The 11,733-nt window shown below is 41.2% G+C and overlaps 1 protein-coding gene and 1 pseudogene across 1 annotated transcript in view; both read left to right on the top strand.

Annotated features, from left to right (window-relative positions):
• The window catches only part of NRG3 (neuregulin 3), a gene marked incomplete at its 5' end in the record, with an annotated part of 1,038,127 nt that overhangs the window by 390,125 nt on the left and 636,269 nt on the right, over nt 1-11,733 (top strand). The gene's annotated exons all lie outside the window — the stretch shown is intronic.
• LOC144217040 (U6 spliceosomal RNA) lies at nt 3,400-3,496 on the top strand (annotated as a pseudogene).

The following is an 11,733-nucleotide window of genomic DNA, read 5'->3' on the forward strand; positions in this document are numbered from 1 at the left end:
GGACCATTTGTGCTACTAATAGCAAAAAGCTTTCTCTCCTAGAGGTCCATGCAAGCAGAATTGACAAGAGCAGAGTGAGTGAGTACTTTCACGCTGGTTTGGTTAACAAATTGATTTGAGAGCCAGTGCTGGACTGTGTGAAATAAGAAACAGGTTCTTAAGTGACTGGAAAAGGAGGGTGTTTAGTTCTTAGTTTTGACCCTCTTTTTTTCTGGAGGATCCCCATGTCCCTGACTGTATTCATTGCTCTCTATTTCACATATGGCCTGGCTATTTGGCTGATGGTAACTCATGGCGAAAGAAAATGTAAGAATCCCTGACCATCTCTCTGTGGAGCTACCATTCTTTGTTCTGTTTGCCTTGACAATTTATGCATTATCTTTAAACATAAGCTTAATTTTGGGGCTCCTGGGTGGCTCAGTCGGTTGGGTGTCTGACTTTGGCTCAGGTCATGATCTCACACTTCGTGAGTGAGTTCAAGCCCCACATTGGGCTCTGTGCTGACAGCTAGCTCAGAGCCTGGAGCATGTTTCAGATTCTGTGTTTTCCTCTCTCTGTGACCCTCCCCTGCTCATGCGCTCTCTCTCTCAGAAATAAATAGAACATTAAAATTTTTTTAAATATAAACTTAATTTTATATTACAATATAAATATATCTATTGAATAAAAATATTTATTTATAATAGATAATCCTAGGAAGGAGATTTATAGGGACTCATTAGGACAACAGTATCCCTGTTGTGGTTAACAGAAGAAGTTTCCAGAAACACCTTGGCATTTTTAGATGGGATGCAGGAGCCAGGCAGAAACAACAGAGGAAGAATTTTGGTGCCAAACTGAGCTGCCTTGGTCAGGAGGGTGAGGAGAGGCACAGAGGGGTGGGGGAGCTGACTACCGGGACGCTGGTCCCCACTACTGTACTTCAGCTGGGCATTCAGTTTGCAGGAGGGACAGTTGGGGCACTCGAGTAGCTCCTAGCACTGAGTCCAAAGGGTTAAACTCCCATCTTCTGCCAAGAGACTTTGCATGGGGCACTAGGATGCTCTCCCTGATGTGGCTGGGTGTAGGAACCCAGGGAGGGCAGAAGATGGAGAGGGTGCACCCAGCAGCCCTCATCTCATGGGCAACAGGCATTAAGTGCGTCTTGCCCTATAGTAGCTTTTACTTTATTTTTATATTGTCTATTGGATAGGTTTGACGGTAGAAAGGGCTGTTGCAGAGGTCTGTTGGTTGCTTTATTCTGTATTTTACATGAAGTGTTTTGATTCCAGGTAGGATGGGAATCTTTTCCCCTTTTCCCCAGTGCTGTATTCCACACCTGTGCTTGTATGGATGGTGGGTCTCAAACTCAACTGACCACAGGGGATGAACAGAAATGGAAGTTTGGGGTCAGGGCAGTGGGGACTTGAGCTGAAGAATATGTGCCCTGTCTAATGAAAGGGGCTGTGGGACTCAGTCGGTTGAGCATCCAACTTTTGATTTCAGCTCAGGTCATGGTCTCACAATTTGTGGGATTGAACCCCATATTGGGCTCTGTGCTGGCATCATGGAGCCTGCTTAACATTCGATCTCTCTTTCTCTCTCTCTGCCTGTGCCCCTCCCCCAAATAAATAATTAAACTTTAAATACAAACTCGAAAGTACTTCCACCAGGACATATTCGTTGCTTCTTGGATGAGGTATGTGTCTGCTTTAGTTTCCTCACAAGTGCCCTGTGCTTCTCCGATGATGATTCAAAACACACTTTATTGGAGTCATTTATTTAAAGGTTGTTGTATGTATGAGACTATCAGCTGTGTGGTGATGGGACCATATCTGGCTTGTTTCTTGCTGATCTGGCAGTACCTAGCTCAATGCCCAGTAAAAATCATCTCGTAGTCACTTTAGAATGAATGAATGAGGAACAAGGGGGAGAAGAAGGGTGGAAATGGTGGGGGAAAGGGAGAGAAGCAAACCATGAGAGACTCTTGAATGCTGACAAAAACTGAGGACTGATGGATGTGGGGGGAGGGGGGGTTGGGCATGGAGAAGGACACTTGTGGGGATGAGCACTGAGTGTTATGTGGAAACTAATTTGACAATAAACTATTAAAAAAAAAAAAAGAATGAATGAATGAGTATGTGAATGAATGAATGGACTTTTTCTTCTTCTCCTGGACAGATCATTAACAAACAAAGCCTCTAGGCTGCAGTACTCTTGCTGGTCATTGGCTTAAACAGAGCTAAGGAAAATATCCCTTGGCCTTGGAAGATAACCCTTGATTTGATTCCAAGTCTCCCTAGTTTTTCATCAGTGCCAGCACCTGCTGAAAAGGACCATCAAACTGAAACTACTTTTGACTTATTTGCAATCTTTCTTTAAAGTTTACCAAGAAAGGAGCCATAAAAGACTCATCTGATATTTTTTCCAGAATCCACATAGACAATAAAGGCATTTATCTAAATAATGTTTTGGCTTCACACAACATCAATAAACACTTCATGGAGATTAAACTGACTGAAAACCTTTTATACTTGTCAACTGATTTCTGTTGGCTGTGTTGATTTCCTTTATAAAGAATAAAAAGAAAGTGAAGTTGTTTTGTGCTAATACATTTGGGGGTGGGTAAATGATTTTCCTTAAATCACATTTTCCTGACAATGAACATGGAGTGGAAGATTATTAAAACTGATCTTTCACGATGTTGTTTGCATACCTCAGACAAATATGTGGGGCTGTCTCCATCAGTGAATGCCATGTGTCGGTGTGATTGATGAATTATAATTAACCTTGGCAACATGTTTTTACAGCTAAACTAGATCAATCGAAATTAGTTATCCTGAGAGACAGTAAAATCACTTCTATCCTTAGCTTACTACAAGAAGTAATGGCCTTTCCCAGGAAGAGTTCTCAAAATATAGCGAACACGCACTTTGCTATTGAATCTACTCACTTAAAGTAAATGAGAGGTCAATGGGATTGAAATAACTTAACTTGAATGAGAGAAGTCTCCAGGCTGATCTGACAGTACCCCTCTCAGGATCACTAAGTGGGGATTGGGGGCAATGCCAATTAAGAGTTGAGGCAAGTACCTACATAAAACAAGGGAAGGAAAGGAGAGGGAGAAAGGTAGCACCTCAGAACTTCTCTTCCCCCTATCCAAACAGAGGGAAAAGCTGAGTAGAGGATCTTTATTTTCTAAACATATATTAATAAAGGTGGTGCCGTGTATACTAACACTGAATTTTATAGAAGGATAAGTAGGGCGAGAAATATAGGTCATTTAAACAGTTTGGTTCCCTTTTGCTTAGCATGTCATGTGACAGTTTCTCCTGGGTGATGCCTTTGACAATGTGATGCAATCTAGTCCTTGGACAATCTCCTTCTAGAAGACTTTATCCCAAATGTTTCCTCGGGCTCGCTTCTGTAGCACGTAGCACACATACAATTGGAATGACCCAGAGAAGAGTAGCATGGTCCCTGTACAAGGACGACACCCAAATGTTTCCTCATTGCACCCAGCAATATTCGAATCTTCCAGCTATCAGATGACCTTATATTCCTGGCTTGTGCAGAGCTCGAAGAAAGGCTATGAAAGATAACCATAAACATTATCCTGAAATTCATTTACATACTCCCTTAATCATAGCCCTTGTGCTTTTAATAGTAATTACAGGCATTTTGGAAGGCATCGCTTTGGAAGCTCTGTAAAACCTTTTGGCGAGGTCTTTCGTCAACCTTTGGACTACATAGTAATAAATTAGCTTCTATATATAGCTCCTATGCTCGATCATCCTGCATTTCCTGTGCTTGCAAGAAGGTTCCCAATAAGGCAATTATTTATCACTGTATTAGCAAGGAGTACTCTAATAGCTCCTTTGCATGAGACATGCGCAATTAAGTGAAGAGAAGTTGCAGCTTTTACAACCCCCTAATGACAGTCCATCCTGTGCCAGCTGGCCCACCCAGAGCAGACTGATGTCTACTTGCCAGGGGCAACCTTTGGACCTGGAAACAGAAACTCTAAAGATAAATCTCAGTGTCTGATAGTTATGGCCTGATTCAATAGATCTCATTTTTTAAATTTTATATTTGCACATGTAATTTGGCTCCTTCCTGAAAATTTTCTGATATTGTAAACTGTGGAGAGAGTTGTGAGTTGGAATTGGCCTGTTCATGAACTGGAAGACTTGGGGTGACATCCTGGTACTCTTACCCCGTTCTGGGTAGAGAAAGGAGAAGTCATGTGCTTGCATGTGTTGGTCATGGTAAGAGTGGCATGCGACACTGTGCATTGTCACGAGGCCGTAGCTACTGGCCGTTAGACCCGAGTGCATTACATCGATACCTCAGGGGAACAGACCCAGAAGCAGGAAGGCCCTCTCTGACCCACACCTCACTTTTATTTTCCAGATTAGACTCTTTTCAACATTTTCTTTGGAGAAAAGTCCATGGGTTTATTCTATTTTAATTACTTGCATTGTCACAGTGGGGGCTCCTGAGCCAGTATCCATCTGGGATAAATTGTGGCCATGAGATGCCCAGTCATGGACCCAGATGGAGGTAGTATGATTGCAGAATGAATGGTGTGCAGAAAGAAAAAGAGAATTGGAGAATTTAACGTTAGGAAGGAGATTTATAGGGACTCATTAGGACAACAGTATCCCTGTTGTGGTTAACAGAAGAAGTTTCCAGAAACACCTTGGCATTTTTAGATGGGATGCAGGAGCCAGGCAGAAACAACAGAGGAAGAATTTTGGTGCCAAACTGAGCTGCCTTGGTCAGGAGGGTGAGGAGAGGCACAGAGGGGTGGGGGAGCTGACTACCGGGACGCTGGTCCCCACTACTGTACTTCAGCTGGGCATTCAGTTTGCAGGAGGGACAGTTGGGGCACTCGAGTAGCTCCTAGCACTGAGTCCAAAGGGTTAAACTCCCATCTTCTGCCAAGAGACTTTGCATGGGGCACTAGGATGCTCTCCCTGATGTGGCTGGGTGTAGGAACCCAGGGAGGGCAGAAGATGGAGAGGGTGCACCCAGCAGCCCTCATCTCATGGGCAACAGGCATTAAGTGCGTCTTGCCCTATAGTAGCTTTTACTTTATTTTTATATTGTCTATTGGATAGGTTTGACGGTAGAAAGGGCTGTTGCAGAGGTCTGTTGGTTGCTTTATTCTGTATTTTACATGAAGTGTTTTGATTCCAGGTAGGATGGGAATCTTTTCCCCTTTTCCCCAGTGCTGTATTCCACACCTGTGCTTGTATGGATGGTGGGTCTCAAACTCAACTGACCACAGGGGATGAACAGAAATGGAAGTTTGGGGTCAGGGCAGTGGGGACTTGATGGGCTGAAGAATCTACGTCCTGTCTATTGAAAGTGGCCCAGTGCTGCTCCACTGTTGTTATTTTCCAGGAGTAGATGGATGTGCACTAGGCAGATGACTGGAAGTTTTTAAAGAAAATTTTAATTTTGTGACATTACAAATTTTAATTTTGTAACATTACAGCATTCACCTGCTCTGGTATAAGTGATTTGGAACCAATGAAAAGCGTGGTTTCATGTTGGAAAAGTCACTTCCTTGTCTCTGGCCTAGTCCCACTGATGGTGGGTCCCCCTGGAGGCCAAGGCACTGCATAGGATTTGGGGGTGGCAGAACTGAAGAGCTCTGTAACATGAAAAGTTACAAGGATGACTCAGAGCACCTGTAGCCCTTGAGCTTCAATCCCAGCAAGCTATTTACCAGCCGTGTGACCTTATGCAGATTGTTTAATGATTCTGGCCTCAGTTTCCTCATTTATCAAATGGAGAAAATACAAGCCTGTGCTTCATAAAACTGTTGTTTTGATTATGTCAGTTGATGCACTTTAGTGGCAGAGGTGTTTGCCATTGCCATTAAGAAAGAGGGAAGGAGGTGGGACATGGTGGCCCCTAGGTGGGAGTCTGTGAGTAGCTATGTCCAGGCCACTGGGATGCTTTTCCACCAGCACCTCCACATACTTCCTGATACCAAGGTTAGGACCCTGGTGTCATGAGTTTGTAACATACTTCCTGTGTCACTGTGCCGCTTCCCTACATGCAGAGCCACTTGACAAACAGAGACAGCTGGCTCTTAGAACTCAGACTCTGGCTCTTGTGTTTATTTGCTGTATTGCTTTGAGTTGTTGTCTTACTCCGTCTTAATCTCGCTCTCTTTGCTTTCCATGCACACCTTGCTCCATGAAGGTTGAATATCTCCAACACAATTCATGACGCATAATGCGTGAGTTCTCCTATCCTCTTGATCTCAGGCTAGTGAAACGCTCACCATTATGATATGGGAAATACTCTGAAGGAAACAGAGAGGAGGAAAGTGGGCTTCCAGTGGTGAAGATTGGGTTCTTTGTGTGCTTGGTTCTGGAGTGGGATTGAAGTCACTTGGGGGTTGATTTGCTGTGTTGGCCTCTGGTGAATTTGTTGGTTCCACAACGCCATTCAGGAGTTTATCCATGGTTTTTCGTATTTCTTAGCACAAATGTAATTGAGGAGCTTGAATTCAGGGTACGTTATTTTTTGAGAAAATTAATAATTACACAAACATGCGATGCTTTCTGGCAGTACATGAAGTCAAGCTTTCATTGGAAAATAGCTATTATAACTCAGCAATTGAAGTGTTCCTATGCAACCTTGATTCATTTTTGCCAAAAATAGTTCAACCTATAAATAGCCAGTTAGGAACAAAGAAGTGGGAGAAATAAATTTCCAGCTCAGTGTCTATGGTATGCAACATCATATGAGAGCTTAGGGAAACACACACAGCAGCAGATTTTCAATAAAGGAGATGCAATAATATCTATTATAACTATGCTAAATATATTGATCCTTGTGAATTACTCATACCAAGAAATGTGTTCTCAGTGACCTGGAAGATGCCATGACACCCAGCCTCAGATTGGGTCATGGGAATCACCTGTGTGGCCCCATACCATGGTGCTTATCACAAGGCATCATTTCTATGTATCTCTTGACAAAGTCTTTCAAATCCTTTATGCTGAAGACTGTTGTTTCATCTTTGAATTTTTGACAGTGCAAAGCATGCCAGGATTTCATCGTGTTGCTTAGAAAAGAGTTCTTGAATGAATGCATGAGTGAAATTGGGGTTATGATTTGGCTTCTCAGTGGCACATAATTTTCTCAGTTTGCTTAGAAGGAAAAATGAGATGGGGGAGGGGAGAGCAAGCGAAAGTGCCATTGCCATTCTTAGCATGGACTTTCAACATGAATTGTTCCAATACAAAGCACACACTCAGAACCTAGAATTAACTGGCACTCACTGTATGCCACCTGATGATAGTGACAAATGAACCCACTTTAGAATGGGAGCCAATATCTGCGTATCAAGGAGCTGCAGAAATGACAATGAAAAGGTGCATAGCAAGTGATGAATGGTCAGATGTGGATCCATGAGCCCCTTCCTCCAGAAATGGATAGTTTAATTGTTCCCAAGTTGAATTCATACCACAGACACCATAAACAACTTAGTTTAATCAACCAGGAACATGGGCTCTCATAGATTTAAATTCACTGCAGGTGATGTTTCTATAAAGCTGTGGAGATGCTTGTTTCACATAGATGTAAGAGGGAGCACAAAAACAGTGATGTCATCCCCATGATTTAGACTAGAGTATTTACCCTACCAAGTTAGCACTTTATTAACAAGCAATGGTGCTTATCAGAGGAACCTATTTTTCATTTGATCTGTTTCTTTGAAAAGGTCAACTTTTCTACAGAAAAAAATATTTCTATTTCATCAATGATTTCCTTAATAACTTCTTTAATTTCTCATTTATTTATAGATCTCTTCTTTTCTCTCTTCTTTCTATATAGCGATTTAGTTTTAACACGCCCTAAACACATGGCATTGAATACTCGGGGTCTAGGAAGAGATATTTTTTCTTTCTCTTTTCCTTTCCTTTCTTTCTTTTTTTATTTTTTTAAAATATTCTCTGTTGGGTTAAGTGCCCAACCCTTGATCTCAGCTCAGGTCTTGATCTCAGGTTTTTGAGGTAAAGCCCTGCATTGGGCTCCACACTGAATGTGAAGCCTACTCTCTTGTCTCTCTATTTTAGGATGTATTGACCTTCTTCAAAGAGGCACATGCTCTGTAAACTTGTGTTTCATGTTAATCTTACTCTCATACCAGATCTTCTTTCCATTTAATTCCATTTACTTGCTCCCCAGTTCTATAATGTATGCATTTTTCTTTTTTAATTGGTGCTTACAAGTAGACAGGAAAACACAGTATATTTAAAACCCACTCAGCTTTAAATTAAGATTTTAGCTGTATCTGAAGAATCCCCCAAGAGACCATATTTTAGAAAAGAGATTATGGTTAAACTCCTCATTCAACTTGTATTTATTTGGTTGATAACATCCCTTTTTTTTCTGAAAAAGATCGAAGAAGTTGTTCCCCTTGGGCCTTGGTTAGCAAAGGCTCAGCCCTCAGCAGGAAACAGATCAGCCTTCTGAGACGTTCCTCTTGCCTTTGGAGGATTACAGGCTTATAGTCACAAAGTGGGTAAAGGAGCATCTGGATCAGGGGGTGGAAACTTGAATTACCAAGTCGTTCTAAGGGAAACTAGATCTTCTAACTTAAACGGACAAGAATTAATCAATCTTTTATCTTTCAATATGAATATTTCCTATAGGATGGAACAGTCTTTATTGAGGAATACTTTAGAAGACTCGAATTTAGGGAAATCCTGAATTTCTGGGACTCAGTAGTCTGGTACCTAGTGAGGAGATGAAGAGAAGAGTTAATTAAAGTACTGTAACATCAGGAGAATTTGACAATCTGAACTGCAACCCAGCTAAGAAGAAGGAGGGGGCAACATTAGCTGATGGAGCATGAGAAAGCATTGGTCAAACAAGAGGAGGGCTTCTGGGGGTGAGGGGAGGGGAGGGGTGAGCAGCATCTTGGAAGATAAGAGATAATGCTTTCCTGAGATTTCTAAAGCATCTTTAGTTTTTATTGTTTGCAATTTTTTTTTTGTTTTTGTAATAAGATTAATTTTTGTAGATTCAAGTTAGGCTGAATTCTGGGTTCAGTGTCATAGATAAAAACTGAAGCTGGTAAAGAAGAGACCAAAGCTAAAGTGACAGGTGGCTATTAAAATTCATATTATGAGCAGCCTGCACCCATGTCTTCTCCTTTCTTGACATGTTGGCCCAGCTCTTATGTTCAGCCCGTTGTCATTATATAAGAGATAGATGTTGGCCATGATCATTAGGGCTAAATCCTGGCAAGAAAAGTTGGCCTGGCCAAATTTAATTCTTCCAGAAGTCAAGGCTGATACTCAGATCTTCATTCTGATACATTTCTGGGGACAAAACTATGGATAGATAATTCTCTGTAAGGGATGCCCCAATAGAGTCCCACTCATTACTTTATGATTACTTGGAAATTGAGATATATATCTTTGTTTGGTGCTGTGAATTTCTCTTACTATCTTTAGGAGCCAAATTGCATTCAAATAAATTTCCCATATATTTATTGAATGGTGACATGGAGTTTTACTTCTGTTTATTGTGAGGGTATTGCATTTTTCCCATGTCACTTACATTATTTCATTGAATACCCCTCTCCTAAGTAGCTATTATCATTCCCATTTCATCACAGAAGAAACCAAGGATCCCAAAGTTTAATTTACATGGTGTTATTCTACTAGTGAGTGGAAAGAGCTTAGGACTTGAAAGTGTGTATAGAAGAGATACTACTTTTGCTGGGCTGTAGAGGATGAGGAGCATGTTCACTGATGCTCATGCAGGAGGAGGTGGACACAGGCCTGGATGCCATGCTGTCCAGATGCGTTCATTCAGTCAACAAATATTTATTAAGTTGCTATCACATGCCATGCACTGTTCCAAGTAATGTAGATAAAACTGTGCGAAGAAATTCTTTGTCCTCTGGAGCTCATTCTCCAGTGGAATGTGGCATTGCCATGGTAATGATGCTGACTCAGTGGTTTGCAGCTCTAGCTGGCCCTTGCATTTTTCAGGTGTTGTGCATGCCCTCTGATGGATAACCCTCTATATATGCTGGCTTGTCATCCCATGCTCAGTGTTACGAAACATACTTGTGAGATAGGTCATGAGTATCTTGATACATTTCCATGTACCAGACATCATCTGCCTGTAAGTGCACATTTGGTCATGTTAGCATTAATAGGCACGCTATAGTGGCTGCTAGACCAGGGCACCTCTTCCCACCTTAGGCAGTGATTTATATGCACATATTTCTTTAGAAAAATTCTGCTTCTTCTACCCCTGAGGATGTCTTTCAGTGGACCTTTCTTATTTCATGTTTATCTATGAACGTCTCACCTTCTTTGTGGTCTGAGGTGTTAGAGAGAGTAGGGTACTGGCTCTTCAACTCTTTGTTTATCAACCTGGCCTTTGGCTAATTCATTTTCTTTTTTTTTAATTTTTATTTATTTTCATTTTTTAATGTTTATTTTTGAGAGAGGGAGACAGAGAGAGACAGAGTATGAACAGGGAAGGGACAGAGAAGGAGAGGGAGACACAGAATCCAAAGAAGGCTCCAGGCTCTGAGCTGTCAGCACAGAGCCCGACGTGGGGCTCGAACCCACGAACCGTGAGATCATGACCTGAGCTGAAGTCGTACGCTTAACCAACTGAGCCACCCAGGCACCTCTGGCTAGTTCATTTTCTGATTATATCCTTCATTCCATCAGTGCTCGAGACTAAAATAGCAAGGCAGACAGGGTGAGGAAAAGGGTACGTAGGATACCTCTTTCTGTTCCTCATTTCTCCTCTCTTCAAGAAAACCCTTTTTCTCTCTACCTTCAGCAGCAAGAGGCATCAGAGAAGGCCAATGGCTAACTAGTTATCTTGTGCTCTGCTTCAGAAAAGAGCAAACTAATTGCACCACAGGTAGAATGCTTATCACACAAATAAGAACATAAGTTCCAATATCTGTGAAAGATTATTTGAAGAAAAAAATTGTAGAGTACATTCAAGGTTATCCTTGTAATAACATGATTCTCTCTTCCTTGCATTCTGTTTGCATTCTTGGGTTGGAATAAAAGATTAATCTACTGGAATTTCAGCAACATAGGCTGTGTTCATGGGAGCTTGTTACATATGAAAAGAATATTAATTTCTAACAGCTTTTCAATTTTTTGCCATGAAGTTTCATATGATATATATCATTGTGTCTTCATTTTTTTCCATACATGTGAAAACACCAAATGAAAAACATTTTTGCCTCAATATAGTATTTTTAACCAAAGTTCTTAAAATAATGACTTTGTAGTGAATGCATACAAATATATTTACAAAATGGAAAGCTCATTTAGTGATTGCAAAAGGAATAATGGCTTTAATAACCACTGCTCCACTTGGCGTCTGCCTGCAAGCGTTGTTAGAACAATAAGCATCACCCAATTCCCTGTGGCCCTGTTTTCTTTGAAGGTTCTATTTATGCCATTCTAATTTTGACATTTTCAAATAAGAGTATGGCATCTGTTGAATAAATGATCACTCAAAATGGATTTGCCTCAATTATCACTCTAGTTTTATCTACTTAACTACAGACTCACCTTTCTTCCCTCCTGCCGACCATTGACACCTGCATTCTCGCTGCAACATCGTCTTCAGGAAGGACTATAGAACTGTTGTTGCCTTAAAAAGGATTTTAAGCCTGTGGCTTTGATTTTTTTTTTTTTTTTTTTTTTTTTTTTTTTTTTTTTTTAAACTTGA

This window comes from Crocuta crocuta, unplaced genomic scaffold, assembly GCF_008692635.1.
Source record: "Crocuta crocuta isolate KB4526 unplaced genomic scaffold, BGI_CrCroc_1.0 scaffold28, whole genome shotgun sequence".
Taxonomy (NCBI): Eukaryota; Metazoa; Chordata; class Mammalia; order Carnivora; family Hyaenidae; genus Crocuta; species Crocuta crocuta.